The 24,790-nt window shown below is 31.9% G+C and overlaps 1 protein-coding gene across 2 annotated transcripts in view; it reads left to right on the plus strand.

The window, feature by feature from the left end:
* LOC130892060 (death-associated protein kinase related-like) overlaps window positions 1-24,790 on the plus strand; it is a 214,341-nt gene that overhangs the window by 145,831 nt on the left and 43,720 nt on the right. The window lies entirely within an intron of this gene.

Here is a 24,790-nt window from a genome sequence, read left to right on the forward strand (position 1 = left end):
AAACTGGTAGTGAGGCAGGGGAATTAACGGCGAACATACTGTAGGTTCCGTACGGCAGTATTTGCCGCTATGGATTGACCAGCACGAAGCCCGGACTCAAATCCTATTGAGCATTTACGGGTTGAACTTAAGAGAAAAGCTCAAGCTAGAAATCAATCACTAAATGGGGCCCCTAATTTCAAATAAATTATTATTCTGACAAACTTCTTTTACTATTAATTATAATCCTTTTTTATTGTTTGAAATTCCATTTCTTTGGATATTTTTTCCAATAAAACAACTGAATAACAACATAGACATGAAGCTACAGATTTTTTGTACGCTGACATGCGACTTAAGGAGAATTTCCTGCTCATGAGTATTTAAAAACAAATAACCAAATTTATTATACAGATATATTTTTTTATTGTGATTCTATCAAAAACTTGGATTATTTTATCACTTAATATTGATTTGTAGTTCTGTCAAAACCAAAAAAAGGTTTCTTTGGAGGTTAATCTGGTGATATGAGATGCCACTTGATCTCACCACTCTAAGCCTTGCTGGAACCAAATTTTCTTCAAATGAAGAGGAAGTGATAAATATGTAGAAATTATTTAAATTTGAAGAAGTTCCGAATATTTATATCTGGTCAATTCGAAAGTACATATAATGTAGTTCCCTAAAATTAATGGTGAAAGCCTAGGCGATTATATTTCCCAAATGACTTATAGTATTTACGATGCCTAGGAAATCATGTTTTATTTCGAATGCATTCTCGTTTGAATTTCATCTCACAAATTTCCATTTCATATTCTTTAAAAGATATATAGAGTATTCAAATATTGGAACAGTTAAGTTTATTAGAAATTATCGCGGTGTTTCATTTCAAATTATTACATTGAAAGTTGATTAAAATGTTCCCATGTAAATTTTTTTCCAATACGGTACTAATTGTGATATTGTTTACTGAACATTTTACGTCTAATCTTTTAATCTCAATTTCCATTATTATTCTAATCTAGCGAGTTTCCATCAAAACAATTGCGGCTTCCTTTACAAACCTAAAATAGAATAGCATCGTCATATAATATAGTATATTATGTTAATAAGTTTATTTATAATGGTAATTGTTTATTAAGATTCATTACAAATTATTCGTTGTTTGAAGAAATCACCATTATTATTTGGTTTTTGTTTCAGGTAAGACTACCTACACAGACAGTTCACGATTCTCTATATGTAAGTTCTGAATAAGTTTGCATAATTAGCTATTTGCATAAACGACTCAAACGTAGTATCAGGTTTCTAACATTTTTTTCAAACGCGATAGAATACAAAAAAAAATAATTAATTAAATGTACAGAACCCAACTGATGATGATGATGATTACCGACAGAGAATAGTAAACGGGGTACTCTAAGCTCGCTATCCAATGTAGGATCCTCCAGACTTGAACGACGGGGCTTAACTTGGGCCAAAACTATTGGCAAACCAATAATGGCCAAGCCTGGTTGAAGTCTGGGTAACCTGACCTCGGCCATCCTATAGTCAGCCAGGCTTGGCAGAACTCTGAATTACGAGTTTGGTCTAATATCTTATTCATAATAGATATCTTAATATTAAAAGTAACAATTTTCTATGCATAAAAGACAGTAAAAAATAGTATCACTTCTTTATTTCTTTAATTATTTAACTAATATTTTTATGTACCTTTATTAGTAGAGCGCATTAATAGAAATTTGTCTTAAAACTATAATTTTATCAACAATAAATTAAAAATCTATTTTTACAAGCAACCAGCCTGAGCCAGGAATGCAGACAAGTCTTGGGTTTATCTAGGCAACCAGGCCTGGTCCAGGCCTACAAACTAAGCGATGGACATTGTTATCATCGCAAAGTCCCAGCAAGTCTGGGCGAATAACGGCTTCCATACTGGGCCCATCTTAAATCCTATATGGGATACTAAATAATGAAGCCACCTGGTACACGGATGGCTCTAAGATTAATCGCTTGGCAGGAGCAGACTTCTGCAGAGAATACCCTAAATTAAGCGAATGTTTTTCGCTTGAGGAAAATCCTACTGTCTTCCAAGCTGAAGTAGGAAGGTAGACGAGCGGTACTTAATCGCCATAAAAACGGAGTAATCTCAATCTGTTCATATTTTCATAACGGCTGATTATTTGGATTGTTTTGAAATACAAAAAATAACTGGTGAGCGATGGCTGCAAAGCCCAGCTCGTTTGAGGGACCACTAAGTCTACATGAGCAATTCGAGGTGGATTTCCTCAGCAAAACTACCAATGAGTCCAGAAACCATTTCATGGAGCAGCTAAAAGTGAAACTATTACATCTCTGGGAAGTCGGCTCGCAAGACAAGCTCGGTAGTGATAGATAGATTTACCTGACATGAAACAAGCAAAAATCGTTTATCTATCTATTACCAACTAACTTCTCTTAAATAAGCACCACTGGCGCCTGGAGACGTTGAAAGGTTAAAGCCCACGTTCCTCATTAGCTTTTCAAAGGTCATCGGCCTTTTTGGTAGTTTTAAATTAGGCATACAGGCCTATCAGAAAGCCTATGTGCGCAACAATCCCTGCCCGCCCTTTTACGTAACTCTGAAATATTATTTTTTGCTTAATTAAATTTTTCTCATTTTTGCTAAATCTGTAATTTAAAAAAATCGCGTCATTGTAAATATATAATTCAATTTAACATATTTAACGTGCTTCAATTGTCTATGTCACACTCGATTCTTTTTTTATGTTGAAAGAGCTTTTGACATTGTCAATCCTAATCCATCTCGCCAATAAATGTAGTAAAATATTATCTTATTCACCCTAATTGTTTTTAGTGTTTCATAAAACAAAAAATTGGTTGATTTCTTGTTCAAAATTTACGTTAAACCAATTGAATTTCTTAAAAAAACGTTATATCGTACCAATAACAGACTTCGATTCCAAGAAGACATTTTTCTCGATTATTGTGGGAAATGATTTATTAATTATACCAATTACTTGGAGGGTTGCTACTTAAGTTTTGAAATAGACAAATGGAAACAAATATTTACAATTCGCTTTATTGTTTCTCAAAAAATTCACTTCACGATTTATTTTTGTGCTGCGAGAATAAGAAAAAATGACCACGATTGAATTCGGAAAACCAGCGAAACACGTTGGGTCGAGATGATGCTTCATCACCAAAAATCAAAACGAGTTAATCGACTCACGGATGTTTATTCAATCCACGTCGAAAGCCATAGAAAAAAACGCTGGAAAATGTTTGTCCGCGATTCATTTCCATTTTTTGACCAAAATGAATGATTCAAGTATCTGTAAACAACTATAACAACACGTTCTGAGTACTTCCCTACCTTTAAACTTCAAACACCTTTGAAGCATAGATAACCGACAAACTTTAGATCTATTAGTAAATTTTTTCGAGGATATTAAAATTAATATCTATAGTAGTATGAAAAATTCTGTGGCTGATGGCCATTTTCTTTCACATACACACACACGTTCTGAGTACAATCACTATTAAAAATACCAAACTTTATGAGGGTAATGCTAGATTTGACATAATCACATCAATGTTGCCAATCTCTAAAGTTAAGTAGCAAGTCTGGCGTAATATTGATGTTGACTTGCGTTAATTTCTTAATTTTACATCTATTTAATGTAGATTTTCCAAATTGCGAATGTACATATTATTATTAATGGATACTTTTAAGGTTTATCTTGTTTGTAAACCATATAAATAAATAAATTATACTAACGAACTATCTAAAATTTCAAAACTAACGTACAAATTATCGCCTGAAATAAGATTTATATTGACAACATAATTTATAATGTTCCAATCTGACTTAATGTTCTTTCTAGATCACATTAATTTTTTGCTATGCAAATGTATTTTTTTTTTGGCATTTCGTATTAATCACATTTCAGTGCCTACGCATTTGAGTTCTTTGTTGGGAAAATAATTCTTTTAAATTCTTTGATAAGGATGTTTAATCGTAAAGAATGAAGTTTTTTGGAGCAACGTTCCTTATTTAGACGGCCAGGTATAACTGATGTTTAATAATAATTATTTCGGATAGTTGAAAAAAATGCAGCTCAAACAAAATCGTCATTTTGTATGAACAGGTTTTTTTTCATTTCGTCTCCTACGTTTCGTTTCGATTACATTAATTTTTTGCTGATTTCCCCACGGGTTACTGTCGGTTCGAAGTGCTAATCACAAATAAGAGTGTTCAGAAATATTGGAATTTTGATACGAACGGCAACTTGGTAACCGACAAATTATGAAGTACTTGAAAACCTAAAATACTTTTCAAATTTCCACGTGAAACAAAAATAGCGTATAATTAAGCTTTTTATGTATGTCAAAAATGCTGTCATTATTGGAAAGTAGGTTCACTTTGTTTTTAACCATAAACAATTGAAAAATTGCTATTTACAATATTTTTCTTCATTTAATTCATTTTTATAAACCAAAAAGCATAAATTTCCCGATTTGTCTACAAGAACTACATTTGAAATTTTTCTGTGTCATAGTCATAAATTTTTTAATTTTTTAAAATGTCATACAATCTGAAAAAAATTGTGATTATTTTTATAAACTATTCAAAATTTAAAATGAGTTGGAAGTTAGTCATTTTCTCTAAACTTATACAAAACATTTTCAACTATTTTTTTCCATTTTAACATTTTTTTGCTTATTGAAAAAACATGAAAATCATATTATTAATCGTATTATCACTTTTATTGACCACAAACAAATTTCTGAGACCAACTGACGCGCGTTTCGATAACCAAGCTATCGTCTTCAGTGACCGAAGGTAAACTAAAAAGGCTTGAATATCTGAAGACCACAACTTGGTTATAGAAACGCCTTGTGGTAGTGTAAACAGTGTGTTCAGTACTAATTAAATCATTCTAAAATTCACACAACGTTACAAAGAAAGCATGAAGCATAAGGGTTCCTAACCCAACCTAATTTTTTTGTCCTATGAGGTGGGGTGAACGCTTATGTCAAAATGCCCGACCGGTTGTTTAAAGCCGTCAATTCATGTGGGACTTTCATTTAACTAAACCACCTTCCTCGGTTCATAGGAGCAAGATTGTCTCCGATCGTAACCTAACCTAACCTAACTTAACCTCCCTAATCTAATCTAATTCAACCTAACCTAGTCTAAAGAAATTTTAAGTACAGTTTACGGAGATTTGTGGTTTTATGATTATTTATTGGCCAACACCGTGTTGAGATTTTGGTTTTGAAACTATGGCCTCATTTTTATTTTGAATGCGCCAAGAAAATATACAAAATGAAATAGAAAATATTGAAAGTATTAATTATTTAGTTTTCAATGATCATAATTAGGGTGGACATTCCTTTCCAAACATTAACCTAAATTTAGTTTCTAGTACACAATAATTAAAACATTTTGGTTAAGTTAGGTTTTCCTTTGTTGATTATAGCGTGTATAAACATTCAATTTACAGTTTCATCAACGAATAGAGGTAGATTTCAGTGTAGATTAATAAAAATAAAATATTTTAACATTTTATGCTGTCGCATTGAAAGAAAGAGATGTTTGAGAATTCAAATGATCCGAGTTTTCAGTAGGAATAGATCTACGACTATATACGTAATTCGAATCTGGAAGAAATTATAAATTTAGAACCATCACTGATACATGTTTATTGCCTGTAAGTGATAACTAAAGTTACCACGTATATTATAACAGGTATACAAATTACATTTCAGGCATTTCAGGTCGTAGATAAAATACAAAATGATTTATCTCTTTATTGTCGGTTGGTACATAAAGCGAGAAAATAACGACAGTAAATGATAATTACAGGGTACTGGCGGCGTTTCTATAAAAAGAACAATTAACATAAATAAAGATGCATGTATGTGTTTCACTTGTTATCTAAATTAAGGTGAGATAAGGTTAACAGACAAATGGGTGGATGGTAAATGAAACGTTATAAATATATTTTTCTACTTCATTAATACGACGTACGGTTTGTTTAAAGGCGTCAAAACAAACTTATTCGATTAATAAATGAAGAAACATGAATATAAACAAAAGAAATGATTAAAAAGTAGGCAGGATTAGACGGATAGGATATACATGTAGATTACTTGCACTGTGGTTAATTTTTTTTTAAATTACCGCATGCTTTTCGGTTCAAAAGCTTACAACGCATTACAAAAATTAACGGTTTTGGATTTGAGGTTATAAAGTTACTTATAAATACAATAAAAAGGCATTTTGTAATTATATATCCCGTTACTACCATAGAATCTATACTCATTCAAGTATTTAGCGAGGAGATTGTTCCAATGAGATCTAAATCTATTGAAATAATCAAACAGAACCGTCTTCACGATTGATGTTGTGGACGAGTTCCTAACAATATTAATAAATACTGTTGTATATAATTGTTCACAGTGAAAATATTATAAAATGTATTCAGTACATCAAAATGAATGATATTAAAAGATAGTTTAAGTAATTCAGTCTTACAATTTCTATATCTTTCGCAATTAATGGTGAAGTTTACTTTTGCGGATTATTTTACTAACTGGTTACGAAAAAGTTTCACAACGGCAATGAGGTTTCACTTTATGTGACAAAATTAGAAAAACAGTTGAGTTAAATCCTTTATTTTCTCTGTCTATAATTGTTACGAATAAAGATTAATTGTCACCGAACATGGATCGTAATTTCGATATCAAAAACGTAATAATTTTAACCTTGGCTACGTCGTCTTGCTAAAAGTAAACATATCTATATCAAATTCACCATGTTCTACTGGGTGGTTCATTTTATATTCAGTAAGGTTCACAGGATATTCCATTATTTGTAAATATCTTGACTTGCTACAGATCTTGGAATACTGATTTTGTACAAAATATTAAATAGAATATAATGTCACTCGATGTTGGGAAGAACACAAACAATTTTGTATTTCGCCATCAGATGCAAAAAATTGAGAATGCCATGTCCCCTAAAATATATTATGTGCCAAAACTGCACAAACCTTCGGGGACTCAAGTTATTCAGTACCTACATTGTGAAAACTTTCTAATTCCAACAAAACGTTTTAATAAGTTTCGAAAAAAGAAAGTGGTAGCAGCGACTTGTATATAACGTATGTAACCAAATTTTTCGAAAAAAAGTTTATAGTACAATTTTGAAACAACGTAATAATGTTAACAAATTCATTTATTCGCCCCTTTTTTTCTTAACAATAAACCCAATTTAAATTATACTTGAAGGGTAATTTTTTTCAGTTGTGCGTAATTTTTGGTTAACGTGTTGTATCATATACTGGAGAAATCAATTCTGTTGATTGCCAATTTCGTGAGTTTTTTTTAAACATTTTTACGTCGAAGCTGTTGTTTATTTTCGGCTTCCGAACCCTTATCATAAACAATTTTCTATGTCATCTGTGTGAAATCCTTCATTGTCTTCATTGCCTTTAATTTCTGAACTGTTGTTCAGTATATTTTGGACATTTCTTCATTTTCCGATGTTTGACTCCCTTTCTCTTTAGTTCTCAATTGATAGTCATGTGGGCCGGCCAACCTTGGAGTTGATGTTACTAATTTGTCTTTTGTGCACATTCTACCAATCTATTTGACTGAGCATTATTCAAAGCTTTAGGCAACCAACTTTTTGAAAAGTTTAAACATGGTATTCCTTGTTAACATTTACAAGTTAAAATTTGATACTAAAATCAATTAAACAACAAAATAGAAACGAAACATAAAAACGTAAAACATTTTTCCTTGCCATATGTACAAGAACTTTCCCAACAATTATGAAATTATTGCAATAATTATGATATTAGTATAAGACATAAAGGACATAATACATTATCCAAATATTTCACTCAATTAAAATCTAAAACATCAAAAACAAAAGAAGTAATATTATAAATCAAGTACCTTGTACTAATTTTGACGCTGTTTACATAGGGCAGACATCTCAGTATTTAAAAAATAGACTAAAAGGTCATCAATACAAAAAATAAAACAACGTTAACTAACCATGAAATATCAAAAAAAAAATTCTATTATAAAGATTCAAAAATTTTAGGAACGGAATCTAATAGATGAAAAAGAGAATTTTTAGAAATGGTTCACATTCATAAGAACGATGAAGGTGATCTATTGATCAATATGAATACGCAATTGTCAGTGTCAATATCATATTTTGAGGAAGATGACATATGAAAGTTATTCAGAATAAAATTGAGGCAACGAATTTTTTCCGAAAACTTTTGTTACATTCGTCAGGAAAACGAAGAGTAAGCGAAGATTAACTGTGGAAAGTTGGTAGAAAATAGAAGAAAAGTGTAATGGAAGAAACATAACAGAAAACCAAAAATAGATTTAACGACTCTGTGATGATAATTTGATTAAAGTAAAATCAATATACGGAAAATGATATCGTCAGATAACTTTAGGCATATATACAACATGCATAATACATTTAAATTTTATATATAATGTACACTTAGTATATTTCACGTCAATAAATCACCAGGTAAATTTACTACCGTGCTTTTAAAAAAAACTAAAACTTGATAGTGAATAAAACCTTGATGAATGGTACGGTTGAGCCAGCGTCTATCGATAATTAGAACCTGTTAAGGACTTTTATCCAATTGAATATTTTCTCCATACGAAAACGTTGAAAATATGGAGGTTAAGGTGCTTTTTTGATTTATTTATTGCGCGTATGTTAACAAAGAAGATTTATTACATGTTAAATTTAATTAGACTTTATTAATGATTAATGTGACATTCAAAAGAACTGCACGAGGTAATATGAAAGAAATAGAGATCATCCAGAAGTTAACGTCATCTTTTACGAAGAAGTATATGGAATTGTAAAAGTTTTCTAACTAGTCATGAGTTACCATTCTGTTAAAGGAACGGGGAAACAGATTTAACGATTGTGAATCAAAAATATTTCAATGAATAAATTTTTATTGAAAATACTTTTTATAAGATACTGTACGGATATGAACAAATGTATTTACCGTAAAATTGTATTACGTACTCGCTAATTTTAGATTCTAATTATTTTTTATCCAACAAAACAAACAAAAAACAATAATTATTAGTATTAATTACAATTTTTGACGTCGTCAACAAGTAATGCATGCATTTTTTTACATTATAGGTATTATTTCACTTCTGTATGTTTTATCGATTGAAGTGTAACAAAAATAGAAGGCATTGTTTATATCTTATATATTTAAAAAAAATATGTGCGATTTCATTGTAATAATTATTGTTTCATTACTAGAATTAGCTAATTCGACTGATTCCTGAGACTGTTCTCAATAAAATATCAATACTAACAAAATTCAAATGAAATAAGTATTAAAATGATAGTTCCTACTACGTCTAGCAATAATGTGAACCTGCACTGGACTATCCCATTCCAGTTCTGCTGATTGGAATGACGGTCTATTTTGTGTGCCACTGAAATGATGTGAACAATGAATCCAGAGCTTCAGTATTCGTTGAATAGTAAACACGCATTTTGTTTTTTTGTGGAACTCTATATGTAATCACTAGCAATAAAGTTAACTGAAGACCAAACTCCTGTACCAAAAAATCTGTTACAGATTATGGTTGATTGGTACAATGTGGACGATATGATCGATCTACTCTAGCACTAGACTGGATTAACTCGCTGGAATCCTAGACTGGAATTATGTAAATCGGGCTTCAGCTGTTAGTATGTTACAAGGGAAAAAGTTTATGCAGCTCCTACAAAGATCCGTTGGACCTTGACATTGGTGAGGCGGTCACTCTCCTCGACCGGGAGTCAGTGCAAGGGCGGCTCATTTATAATCTTAATCCAAGGCGGAAGCAATCGTACATAGGGATGAAAAGTACCTGAGCCCTAATCAGGTGTCGCAAACAAGGCCTGCGGGAAATCTGGCGAAATTCTAAGGGCCCTGTAAGTGTAAGTGTAACGGCCTCGGATCCCAAAGTTACCTCGACATTTAACCCTCCTCCACCTAGGGCTTTCAAACCGGAGGTCCGGAAAAGTCTGTTAAGAGGCCAAGAACCACTGGTTCTACGCACAAGAAACAAAGTTTGCTACAAAAGCCGTGAAACTGCACATGCAGTAAGGCCCGGTGCTAGCTACATCAAATCTAGAGCTGTCCGTGAATCGAGCGGGACAACTGCTGGATTTCATTGGCGCGGTGAATGGAGGCATCATGCGGTCTCCATCCTACAGCACAACCAAGCCACTGCAGTTTCTCTCCCTCTCTCTCTCTCTTTGGCTGGTTAGGAATACTATTCTATTTCGCCAAAAGGTTCAAGCCAACGCCCCTGATTCGGTTATTGAAAGATATAAGCGTTTGGTAATTCATGTGGCGCCCGACAGGCTTATCAGATGGCCTATGTGCTTAACTATCTCTCTCACTAAAAATATTATAGTTAATGCTCCTGAATTTATTGATTTTAGAAGCATTAATATATGAAAAAGTTTAATAAATAAGAAATTAAAGAGTTAATCTGGTTATTATACACATAATATAAAAAAGAAGTTATCGCTAATAAAGTTTGCTTAGAAAAAAAATTGGAGTTAAAAGTATCCTCTCTATCCGGATTATTTGTTTTAAATCAACTTTTAATATTAAATCAATTACGTAATAATTCTAATTTATATATATTATAAAACGAAGGTTATGGAATAAAAAGTGGATATTCTTTTATTCGCAATGTTTGCAAAAGATTGCACGTCCTTTAAAAAACGTAGGTGTGTTTGTTTTTATAAAATAGTGAGGCAACTCGGCCTCTAAAAAAGGTTATTTTAGTTTTTTTTTTATATCTTTCATCCGTTAGCGATACAGAATCAAGAGTATAAGACATTAAACTACCATATAGGAAATTTTTTATTGTCGACAAAATACATTGACATCTTTTAGTAAGAAAAAACGGGTATTCACAAAACGCCTACAACCACTTATTTTCACTAATTGAAGCAAGAGAATCATTTTTTGTAAACTATTTAATTCAAAAAAACAAAAAAATGCGTAGTACTGACCACATCATTGGAAAGTACAAACCAGAAGAAACAGTTTATCATTCAAAATGATTATAAAAAGGTTTTATTTCAGGTTAAATATTTTTTTCGATATTGAACCCGGCTTATATCTCTAAGAGCCAGTTCACGGGCTACGCTTCCTCATACTAGACACAGAAGTCACTAAAGTATCAATTTTGATATTTTAATGGTTTTTAGGAATCTAAAATCGGATATTTTATCTGAGCATGAGTCTACACGTTTGTCCTACGAGTTTTCGCAGAACTACGATTCTCTAATTTGAATTTCGATTCCAAATAATTAAAATTTTGCTGTTTAGACGCCACGATTAAGGATTCGTCTCACAAAATATACACCATAAAGTAGTTAAGTGTAAACCGACCTTAAAAGATCAGCTTAACCGTAGTTTCTGTCAAAAGTATGTCACAATTCAACAAATATCATTGAATTTTTTTTTTATTTATTTACTCTATTTATTGCTTTATTCACCAGTTTTTTGTTGAAATTTGGTGACTAATGTCAGGGTTATATGAAAACAGTTGAAAAAAAAATTCAAGTGTAGAATCTTAATTTTTTCAATCTCTACTCTACTCGCGTAGAGACAAACTTCATTTTCTTTGCGATACCTCGGCTCGCCTCGCCTTGCTTAACTTCCTCCCGCTCCACACTCTCGCAAGTTGCCTCCTAGAGGCTCTCGACAATATTCTTATCCACACTCTCGATACGCCATTCGATCAATGTCGGTTTTTTCACGCAAATATTCGAGGTGAGACGAAATTCGCATACAATAAATTCCTCGCGATGTTCTACGAGTATCTGGACACGAGCTTCTATTATCTTCATCGAGGACTTCGTCGAAGTGTCGGAACGAGTAGTCTAGTGGACCTAATAACAACGCATTCTAAATATTGATTGAAGTCAGTAGTGAAAGTGATGCTGGAACAATTCCATTCCTTTGGGAATTTTATAAAGTGGATATTGTGGAATTATAAGTCTATAATTTATTTAAGAAACGAATAAATAATGAAAATGTGCAGCGACCGATTGAATATCGTACGTAACACGATCCAAAAGTGCTTTTATTATTTAGGATTCTAACACTATCACTACCTACCTTACTGGTCCTTGTTACATATTGCATAACAAACTTTATCTACATCCCTATAATGCCAATAAATAGTTACTATTAACCAGGTGGGATGACACATAGTTAAAAAATATGATTGAATTAGTTTTATAAATTAGTATAGATGAACAAGCAACCAAAATAGAATTCAGGGAATCACTCTTATCGTAAATTCTAATATCCGGTCGTTGTGGAAGAACTGCGTTTTCAAAATTTATTTATATCTTGAGGATGTTTTCTTATTAGAGAAATCATAAAACAATAAAAAGGAACGTTTGTGTTTACATCAAGTTCAATGACTAGGAAGCATTAAACACGCACGGGCGATAGTTTTCAAAAGCTATTATATTTGGCGTTAGTACTTTGTTATGGCATTGAATAAAAAACTTTTCAATATAATAACTATATATATTTTAATAAATTTCTTTAATTTTTTATTTTTTAGACCTTTTGATATGTTTATGCTTCTAAATCTTCTTGATTTTATGTCTCTTCTGATTTAAAATTAGTTTCTTTTATAATTTTTCAAAGCCAGATGAAAATTTGACGTTTCGACTTGTTTTACTCGAATGGTGATAATGTAGTTAGTTAAAAAAGAGGAACGGTCAGTTCGATATAGACAGACTTGTGGTCAAACAGTGGAGAAATTTGTACGAAGACCTGAAAAATGGACCAACGACTTTCTTCTTCATTTTTGGCCATTGAAAATCTTCCTGTCCGTTCGCATCCACCTTACTCACCTGATTAAGCACCGTGCCACTGTTGGCCTTACAAAATCACAATACATCAACTAAACGCGATGTATTTCAGATTCAGCTATGGCAAGATTTGACGCAGTTAGTAGTCGATCGCTTTGAATAATTTCTTCCGTCTTCTGTCGTTGAAGGCTGCTTCTTATATATTCCTTCCATTGCTGTTTCACTAGAATTATCCACGATTTGATTACGTTTTACTGACCATAAAGAAAGAATCAACATTTTCTAAAAGTAGTGCTATTCAAATCGTCCTGGAACTGCAGGAAAACAAAATTTTAATCACGAATGTTATAACCTTTTTTCTGATGAACCCTATAAAGTGCTTGTAATGAGCTTCCATATTGCAAGGAGAGAGACTAATTTTTTCAGAGTAATCAATTGGGAAAGAGTTAACTTTAATAAGTTCATGAAGTAATTGAATGTCGTTTGACTTTTCTATAGATATTATTGATAATTAAATTTCATAATTAAGACCTTCAAAAACGTTTTTAATGATTTTTTATTTGGTTCATTGATAGTTTACTATCTCAGATTAAAGAACAACTAAACAAATAATGTTCAAATACGCTCTAATAACCATAAAATTCGTTGTGCTGAAATTGGTTATCACATAACGCTTGAATAAATATTTTTATTTTAGTACTGACTACTTTAAAATAACATCTTATTTTTTTTCTAAGAAAAAAACGCAAAATCTTGCGTAATCAGTTGATTTAGTATTTACCAATAATTACTTTTGTGTGATATTAATTCGCCCACAAATAAAAATTGATGTTGAAAAAAAGAAGTCTAGTAAAATCTACGTGGGCTATTTAATTTGCCTCGTGTATAAAATTAATTAAAGATAATTTATTGATTTCCTAATGAGTCGAGTAAAGAGTTATAAAAATATTTTCTATTTGTACAAGTTTTACCCATAGAATAATTTACAAAAATGTAGGGTTATCAAAAATATTATGAATCAATCGATATTAATAAATATCTCGTTTTTTATTGTATCATATTTCACTTATTATTAATTTATATTATCGCATGTCATCGTTTCCAGAATAATTGTATAAAGGGAGAATTCTCTTTAAAAAATTTTTCAATACGACTTATTAGGTATTCTAGGACCTCACTGTATATCCCAAAGTTTTTATATACTTAAGACTTTTACAATATGGACGAAATCGCAAGCTTCTCTTTAAATTTGAAAAAACGATTCTCTTCATTCATTGTTTTCGCAAAAGTGAAGGGGGTCTTTTTTGAGATAGCCATGTCCTCATCGAATATCTTCAAAAAAGCAAAACAATAACAGGAGATTATTACGCATAATTATTTGATAAAGTAAAGGAAAAGATTGCAAAAATACTACCACATTTGAAGAAAAATAAAATGCTTTTCCATCTGAAAAACGCACTTTTCCTCACTTGGTTGACCACCCACCAGATCTAAACCCAAGCTTTTCTAATATTCAAAGACCCCTCTCAAACTTTATGGAAAATGCGTTTCGGCCTATTTTAGCACAATGATAGTTTGAAACAAGCTGATTTGAAGTCTCAACGGGAACTAAGCCCCAAAACCCCTCCAACCCTGTCAAAAATACCCCTGAAGTGTCCGAAGGTACTCTGCGAGGATGTAACGTCATAAATATTCATCAGTCAAGGTGAGGTTGAACATTCCCGGGCACTTGAGGCAATGTGTTGAAGTCAATTCAGTGTTCACAACAAAGAGGATCTTTATTATCAGTGTTTCTTCTAGATAGGGCATTTGCCCAATATTGCCATCGCCATCGATACCAGCAATTGGTTGTCGTTGCAATTTATTTATCAAAAATGTCAAATTAGCAAATGAGTTTACTTGCTTGCCTTCTTCTTAGCGTGCCGTATGAAGTCCCCTTGTCGTTGGCGATCTCTCTATCTTGAGCTAGTCTAAATAACTGTCCTGCTTCCCTTATCCCAGTCCATTCTCTAATATTCTTCAACTAAGAGGCTTGTATTTGTCCCAAATAAGCATTTAATGTTATCCAACAACTCACGAACCGCATTTGCTCTGTTAAGGACTGCATCGTTTATTTGTATAGTTGTCCACGGTATCTTGAGCAAAAGCCTTTAAGTGATTAATGGTGGATATTTTTGAAATCCATGCTTCGACACTTTATAAGAGAACTGACTAACATTTGATCATCCGTTGTACGAGCTACATCAATTCTACATTTTATTTCCTTATCGGGATCCAGTTGTTCGGTAATGTAGCAACCAAGATATTTGAAACTGGACACTCTGTGAATCGGTTGTCCGTTTACCTGTAGCTGTGTGTCATGGTACGCCAATCAACTAAATACCATGTATTCTGTTATAGAACAGTTAATGTTTAGACCCATCTCTTTTTCCAAGCTGTCAATGGCGTTTAAAAGGCATTGCAGTTCATTCAAGTACAACTGTATCGTCTGGTATCTGATTGTATTGAGAAGTTTACCGTTAATTTTGGTGGTAAGAGTATGCAACCTTGTCTGACTCCTCTTAAGATTTCCACTCTTCCTGAAAAGGATCGTTTGATCACGTTCTTTTTCTGCCCTGAAAAGGACCGTAGAAAAGATACTGTCACTAATGAGGTACAATTTGAAATTTGCGAAATAACTTTTGATTGCAACTCGTACTCTAGGCGTTACCTAGTTAAATAAAGTCGATATCGATCACTAAAATAAACGCTTACACTATCACTTTTCATTTTTGTACATTTTTTTTTAATTTCAAATAACAATCAACTACACACTATATAATAACAATAACGATATTTTCATTTAATTTCTCTCATAAAGATTCTTTGATTGAACAAATATCAGTTTTAATATCTGAGACCTATTAATCTTGATGAATTCAATGAAGATGTACGTCAGTAAACCATTAAATTCATAATCCATACATTCATCGACCGATCGTCGCGTCGTTATAAAATACGCCTCTGTAATGTAAATATTATGTTTTGGAAATGCTAATATGACACCATAACATTTTTCATAATAAAGTTAACAACCAAGAGCTGAGATGAAATCGGAGACCTCCGATGAACGTGAGTGTGTTTCAAGTTTACAACGTTCATTGAATGTCATTGCCAAGTCGGAAGAGAAGTAGAATTATAGAGAAAGGTAGCAACTAGTTGAATAAAATCTATGGAAAACCACCCACGGTGCTCTACCATATATCCATATCCATAAATATCGAACGTGTGGTGACAGTTACGCGTATACGGTCGATAGTATGTTTGTTAATAGAAAAAAAAAAAAAAATGTTGAATATACGAGGGAGTTATAGAAATTACCATAAATAGTATCAATAGTGCTAATCATAAGAGATCTTTCGGGGAAAGACAACTTCCAGCAAGTGATAATGGTGTAATTAGTATTTTATTGCAGATGAAGTTTCAAAATTATCAGAGATATGGCAAGATATCCACAGGATGTATTCCGAAATGGAAACATCCTGTGTAAATTTCTATAAAAACGGAATAAAAAATATATTACAAGAAAACAAAAAGTGGACTGAGTATTTTGAAGCGCTAAACAAGAAACATGCAATTAATTTGGAAATAGATAATCACCAAGAGAGGATATAGTTACTGCAGAGACACTGAAGGATACTTAACAATATTTTTAACGCCAAATGGCAGTATACCATAGATTTTGAGCACCCCTTTCAAAGTACTCGTAAGAATTGTAGTGACTAGATTTTCAAAATACGCTGAAAAAATAATAAGCGATTATCAATGTAGCTTTAGAATAGGAACGTCTACAACTGATTAGATATTTAATATGTTGTACTAATTTGAAATAATTTTAGAGTATCTGGAAAAATCAATAAAAGTTTGATAGAAGAAACCCGAACCCTGCAATAAAAACATCAAGGGTTAGTCCACATTTGGGAGAAAGAATATGATAATACACAAAACAATATGAAAATCTCCAAAACTTGCGTAATCTCACGTATGCAACGGTAACAAGAACATGAAGGCTGGTTGGAGATTATGTCGAAAGAATATCAGACAAGAGATGGGAAAGTGACAAAAATTCAAAAACGAAGCACACGGAGACCACTAGGCAGACCACCAAACATTTGGTATAAAATTTGAGGCTTGGCGTTTCAAAGTAAGCTCAGAATTAAACAGGACAGGGCCCTATTGAAAGAAAAAGAAGATCGACGATTTAATAGATCAAAAAGAATATTTTTGGGCGCGGTCGTGTAGCACCCAATTTTTTAACCTTACCTTGTACAACCACGAAGTTTCTATTAGATACTTTGTATCATGTAAAGGACTATTTTATGAGAATACAAATAAAGAGTCTTTCAAAAATTACAGTACCCATATTTTTGATTGAATTTTTTCCCATCTTTCCAAAAATTGAGTAATTTTTAATTATTTTGAACCCCCAAATTATTTGCCAAACTGTCCGAATGAATATACAGTTAATTAATTAAAAACACCTAATCATAATTTATATACAACTGTTGTTTGCTATAATTCCAGCTGTGTAATTGGACAAATGTGACGAAATATTTTGAAAAATGTGTTATCTAACTGGATATAAAATAACCGAACGCGTAATAAAAGAAACTATTCCTAGATCGGTACATTTACATTCGAATGAGATGGCATGGTACATTATTCGTCCTTCATTACGTTTGTAGGCATACTTTACCGGGAGATTTATACGAGGAAGAAATTCAACAAAGCTATAAATACCAAAAACGGATACCATGTTCTGTTCGGACATTCATATATATTATTCCATTTATGTTGTTATGTAAATCTACGATAACAACAACTGAACGATATATTGTAATCCAATACATATATGAATATTTGAAGTCATTCGATATGTAAATCATTTTCACACACTTGATGGGATGCTGAAACCATTGATGTAAATCGACCATCATTTAAAAAGTTTTCGCTTTGTGCTAACAGAGTTTCTTTACGAAATTAAGGGCAACATAGTATAAACTTTTGCGGAAACTTGGGTCTAATTTTTACAACCAACTTCTAGATGAAAATTTGTTAGCTGATTGTTAATATGCTGCTATGATAAAAAGAAAAAATCAGGCTAGCAGTAAGTCGAAGGAAACCTTGTTACCAATCAGTCGATTGGTACTTCCGCCTAACTTCTATGTATCAGTTTTCCCACCAGGATATAGCCAGCTGACCTTTATCCACAGTTACAAATAAGCTATCGTTAGGTAAATTTTCATTTAAGAGACATTTTTTTTCATGTTCGAGGCCCTATGTAATTGTCAACTGATTGTTTTCGAGATATTGGATTAACTAGAGCTTCCTCCACCAAACCGCAGCTGACTTTCATGATAAAACTCTCTTAAGCATTTTACTAATTACTGAATTTGGTCATGTAAATCTGTTACTGGCTCCCGGACTATTGTGTAGGCCCTTAATGATAAACTAACGAACGTAACCGATGTTGAAGATGAATCGTTCTTCTAGCAAAGTTATTAATAGACGGAGACGCGAGTAAACTTGCTATCAGGGATATTTTTTTCTTGCGCCTCGGTTGTTAAATATACTTCCTTATCCATCTCAACTGTCAAGCCAGAAATTTTTCTGCCACTATAGTTAAAATTGTTACTAGTTGTAAACTACTCGTTTCACTGAATCTTGAAACGATTCATATGGACGTCAGTATTAATTAACGTGTTAGTAAAGTGTGACTTGTTAGGTTAGATCATAAAATAAAAATGAACCCAAAATGTCTGTAGTACTATTGTAAAAAAACGCTTTATGCCATATTATCACTATCATTACAATATTTTCTTTGTTTTCTTCAACATTTGTTGGTGAGTGAATCCGCAATATTGCGACACATTGTTTCGTTTTTTATTATTTAATAAAATAAAATCAAACTCACTTACTCACTTTTTTGTTCCTAATCTTCTGTTTTGTTAAAAAGCCCACTTTAGCCACAATATTCAATCGAAATATATTTCCCAAATGAAAATGGATATTTTTTGCACAAATCCATAGGAGTTAGATGTAAATTTCTGCGACATTATACAAAGTATTTTACGTACAAAAATTTGGAGAATTATATTTTTTATAACAATACAGACGTGGACCTTGAATAGTGAATTTGTTAAACGACTATTTGAATTTAACACTTGTCTAATTTCATCCATTAAAACTATGTATGTATGTATGTAGTAATCCCTCTTCACTTAGACAATTCAAAACGTGGGATGACTGTAGATGCCGGTAATCGTCCTCTATTTCTTACGTTCCTATGTGTAGTGCTCTGAAGGTCCTCAGTTTTTCTTAAAAAGAATGTTTATAGGGGTTTCATCCTCTACGTTGCATCTTCTACAAAAAATAACAATCTTCAGAAGTCCACAGAAGACTCACGTAGTTTCCCAGAGGTATCTTTGCCTTTCTCAATCCCTGTAGATTCTTCCAGTAACTGGTTTCTCCTTATTTCCCATTGGTTTCTATATTAATCTGTAGCTAGTGCTAAACTAAATGATTCAAGTCCTATGAATCCACCCCTACTGCAGGCAAGTTTCTAATCTATTTAATTTCCTTCAACTTCAGTGTGATACGGAATCCCTTGGAGAGTAACATCATTCCTCTTACCTAGCTCATCCAGATGTCAAGGTATTCCCAAACCATATGAAATTGGAGCTTAGAGCTGTAACAGCTGCTTGGTCATCGGAAAAAATGATAATTTCCTGTTTGCGATAATTTACTGGATTACATTTTTCAATTGCTTATATTTTTGCTTGAAAATACTAGATGTATTGCTCAAGCTTTCAGAGTGTTTGGTTCTGGTTCTATTTCAGTCCTGTTTGCCGTTTTGGGGACATCCTTATACAATTTGATGACATTTCTGTTCAATTCTAGTATGATGTTTTGATACAGTTTGCTTCTGCAGCTTAGTTTTGAGGCAAAATTTTTGCGGCATTTCTTAAAACCAAAATATTTGTTTTGTTAAATAGTGATTTTCAGTACCCTTAGAAGAGGTGTTGTCTGCCATAGGGTTCCATTAAGAATCTTTGGTCACGATGACTCCAAGGCTATTACATCACCTATGACTCATGATTTTATTTATTTTATTTTATATATATATATATATATATATATATATATATATATATATATATATATATATATATATATATATATATATATATATATATATATATATATATATATATATATATATTAATATTCGTTGCAAGTAGCGTCAGCTTCACATAATATATCTCTTCAGTTCAAGGTAACATCACCGCAAATGTAAACAAATTAGTAAACGTTTAGTACTTTGGTCTTCTTTTATGAATATAAGAAATTTTAAAGGTGAGCAACGAGAGAATCCTGAAAAAACATGGTGTTATCAAGGACAAAATCCATATTTGACTTTGCAGTTTGTATTCAATTTATAAAATAAATATTAATGATAGTATGTTAATTCGAATGGCTCTTAACTACGCCATAAACAAACGGAACTAGTAAAGAATTTTTTCATACAAAATACACATTCCCAGACAATAGAATTCAATAATGATATATTCGGCATTCATTTATTTTGAAGCCAATCTTCGAGAACTACCGCGGTTGTATCGCAATAATAATCCAAGCTGGAATGCAAAATATTCTTGACTGCTAAAAACAGTCTATTATCCATCCTTCTTCTGACCCTGCGTGTAGAATAGCTGTTTTTTTACCTTTATTAGAAGGAGCTTCCGTATGACATTTTTTTTAGCCATCCTTTACTGGTTATATCATGTCGAACCAAGTCTCATCTAGATTATCGGTGTTCCGATCTAGCTGTATTTATTTTTCCGAAATATTCTAGTTTTTGCAAGCGCTCTGACTCTGACAAGTCTTTTTGAAAGAAATCAAAAGTATGTTTCGTGACTTCAGTCTACTAACTTTAAGTAAACATTTATAATTATCATTTTTGCTTCAAAATTTTAAAGGGGATTTTCGAACTTTATAATACACACTCGAAATGAACTGACAGACATAATCCTGTTAGAGTTAGGTGTAAATATAAGGATAGGGTCTATTCTATTGCATCTCATACATTAACTAGGGGTTAGTCACTTCCAGAGATCGTGAAAACTTTTTATATATCCGCATTTAAAAACCAGTCGGTCGTCCTTCGTAAGGTAAATTTTTTAATCGTGTATTATAACCTTTTTTAGTCGACATATTTTTGAAAATCGAGAAATACCTTAAAAATAATCGATGACATTCCTGCTTTGAACAAAGACTAATTAAGTGTTATTAGACTGAGTTTGCTGATGATTGAAATTGACTTCGAATTCTTACGTACTTGTTTAATTGTCAATCATTAAAGTAATTTATGATTCTGTTTTAATTGTAGCTATTTTTCACAATTAATCGCTGAGAAATCGTTGCACCTACCACCGGTTACTGATCAAAACGAGCTTGATAAATAAACAAATACTATACAACTGCTAAACGGGAAGTATGTGGTTTTATGTCGTCGTATTCAATGATTAAATCACAATTCTAATATTATATACCATTGAATCTAATAAAATTCGATACAAAGTACTTCAAACATTCCTAAATATTCTTGGAAACATAATAATGATAATACAGTAAATTCTCTTTGGGTTAAGTCGGTACTTCAAAACATTTAAATCGATTGCACTTGTCATAAAAGTACTATAAACGAATTCCCTGAAGTTCTATAACGAACAACAATTGAAGAAGATGCGTCGGCTGACTTAAATATCGGGGGTATTCTTCGAAATATACGGTTGATAAATTAGACAATAAACTTGAAGGTACACTACTTAATGTAAGTAAGCTGTTTCACTTGATAAGCGTTTCAATTGTTTGTCGTAGTAAAGATTAGATTATGAAGGGTTTTCGAAACTACCGTCATCTATCTACTGTATAATTCTTTGAATTTTTTTATTCTATTGACTAATATTCACGAACTTGATAAATTTATAACTACATTTAACTATAGTCCAATCACAATATTCGCCGATATTATTATAATTTGCATTCTGTCCTTCATTTTTCTTGCCATATTTTTCTTATCATTATTTTCTTTTCTTCACTCTGCTTCATTGTTTGTTTGTTTGCTAGTGAATCTGTAATCTCGCGATATAATTTTAAGGTACTTGAACAACTCAAATTCTTTTCAAATTTGTTAAAATTGAATGTATAGCACAAGTATGATGAGCCACCCCACAACGATCATCATGAAACTCTATTGATAATACGAGAAATCGATTCATTATATCTATTTTAGACCGAAAAATTTACTTCCGGAGATACTGGAAGTGGCCATTATCTCAGGAAGGCTAACAGATATTGAACCATGGATCACTTTGTTCGATAAATCTCATCAAGATCTATGTGTGTGTGTAAAAAGTCATGACGAGAGTCATGAAGAGATATCATAAATCGATTTCTCGTATCATCAATAGTCAGTAATTTGATGATGATCGTCGTGGGGTGCCTTATTGTGGTGGCTCTTCCCGATTGTATTTTTTGTTTTTAATATTCGATTAAAAAATTTAACATTGGCCACAATCATTAATTGAGGTAATCACTATAGAATATTTTTCGTGTTGAAAATATTTTTGATGTTAATATTCTCGGATTGTTGTTTCTAGTAGCAACGTCAATTTTGAAAGTGCGCATGCAATCGGTCTCTAAACTGATTCGGAATCCGACCCGCCAACAAAGCTATTGCTTCAAATAATATTAGAGCGCACTAAAGCTTGTTACAGAATCAGGTTATACAAAAATTATTTTGATGGTTTCAAGTAATAAAATTGATCTAGAACTTTATTAAACGAAGGTACAATTAACCAAGAAATTCCACGAATATGAAAGACAAAATCTATGTGATGACATCATTGACCAAGTTCCCAAGATATACTTTGTAAATCTAATTTGTTATAGTTGTAGATAACCTAGCTTCAAAGTAGGTTACTCACCTCTGCTCTAGTTTAAGTTTCACCAACAAAATTTTCTATATTTGTAGTTTTTAAAACAATTTTTCCGTTGCATTATAACGCGATGTTTATTAAACATGACAGTTTAAAATATTTCTGAGTTACTTTGTAACATCCACAATATCGCTCTGTAATCATAACAACTACGTCCTCAAACGACCTAGGCTCGGCGACAAATTTGCAACAAATTGTAAAATAAAACTTCAATTTAGTTGGAAGCAAACTCGATAAATATTTCCGTGAAAAAATCGCGCACGTACTCTCTTATCTTGAAGAATTAGATACTGCTTACTAAGACTTCCTATTACTATAAAAAAGATACAGAACGTGAATGACGCGAGATATTTATTTATTCCTTACAGAAGAATGTGGAATAATATTTTTATTACTACACCGACGAATCTTCCTTAACATCGTCAACGATTTTTTTATATTTATATTTAAAAAGAAAATGAAACGCAACGCCTTTGGTTCACATCAAAATTGAAGTAAAAGCAGATTATTAACACGATAAAGTATTTTGAAGACTTTCAAAATAGTATATTCTATTTCAGAATGAACTGAGATTAGTACTTCATCATTCATACTTGGTGGGTCTAGTCTATATCTCCCCAGAACAAAAATCTACGTATTTCAGCATATGAATACTGTTAAATAAACGAATGGAGTGTTTGCAGAGGTATAATCGGTTGTACATTTCCATTAGAATAGAATCCTCTCAATCCTGAGCTCTACATGTGATGAATAAATCCATACTATAATAATATATTTTTTGTAGCTAAAACTCATTAAATATTATGGTCGTAATTTTTCATGTATTTTTCCACCATTCAACTATTTCCATTTTCCTGTCAGTTACCTAAGAGCTTTCTTCTATTCTATTATTATTTTTTTTATCTACAAGTATCACATAATCTATGGATTACTAAGATAATATTGACAGTTCCTGCTTATTGAATAAATGAATAGAATTCAATCTTCATGTCTAAAGTCAGGTCAATTCACATCATAATGAATTATTTTGACGCATACCTGGGAAAAACTAGGTGGGAATCAACCTTGCTGAAGGTTACTTCGACGATAACATAAGTAACAAGTTAAAACGAGGGAGAAAATTGTGGATGAAGAATAAATATACCATACAAAGTGTTAAAATTATTGCAGCTACCTTGAGAAGTACTGCTTATGACGTTTAAAGAAAATTTACCTGTAACTTGTAACTGTAACTGTAACTAGTTGTAGTTAAAATATAGTATTCCATTCGCGACTATTGGCCATCACTAATAATATTAAATAATATCTTTATCTAATTTCTTACTTCTTTTATATATTTTTTTGTTGCTGAATCGTCTTTATTCAAGGTATCTCTTTATAGAAAATTGGTTTTTAAAAAATTAGTTTGTAAAAATAGGTAAAAAATTTGGTTCGTTTCTACCTATTTATCAAAATGTCATTCGACATTGTCAACTTGTATAATTTAAAAAAAAATCCTATAAAAAGAGATCTAAAATCAAAACTCTACTTCTACTTCTTAATTATTTTTGATTCGTATTTCAGATTTCATTATGATTTTATATCGTCACGTAGCTTTGTTTACCTCTATATTCATATTTCAAGATATCAAGTTTTTCTCTATTAGTTTCCAATAAATTAATCGATTTTCTTCCATTGGAATTCTATAATTTAGTATCTATTTAAAAGGTTTATTCCATTATAGAGAAATTTTTAGTTAGCGTCCTTCTATTTTCTTTTCAATTTCATATGCATTCACCTAATCTAGTCCTAGTTCCTTAAAGCTTCCTGTTTGATTCTTAGACTGTTTCCTTTAAGCTTTTAATTA

This window comes from Diorhabda carinulata, chromosome 3, assembly GCF_026250575.1.
Source record: "Diorhabda carinulata isolate Delta chromosome 3, icDioCari1.1, whole genome shotgun sequence".
Lineage (NCBI taxonomy): Eukaryota > Metazoa > Arthropoda > Insecta > Coleoptera > Chrysomelidae > Diorhabda > Diorhabda carinulata.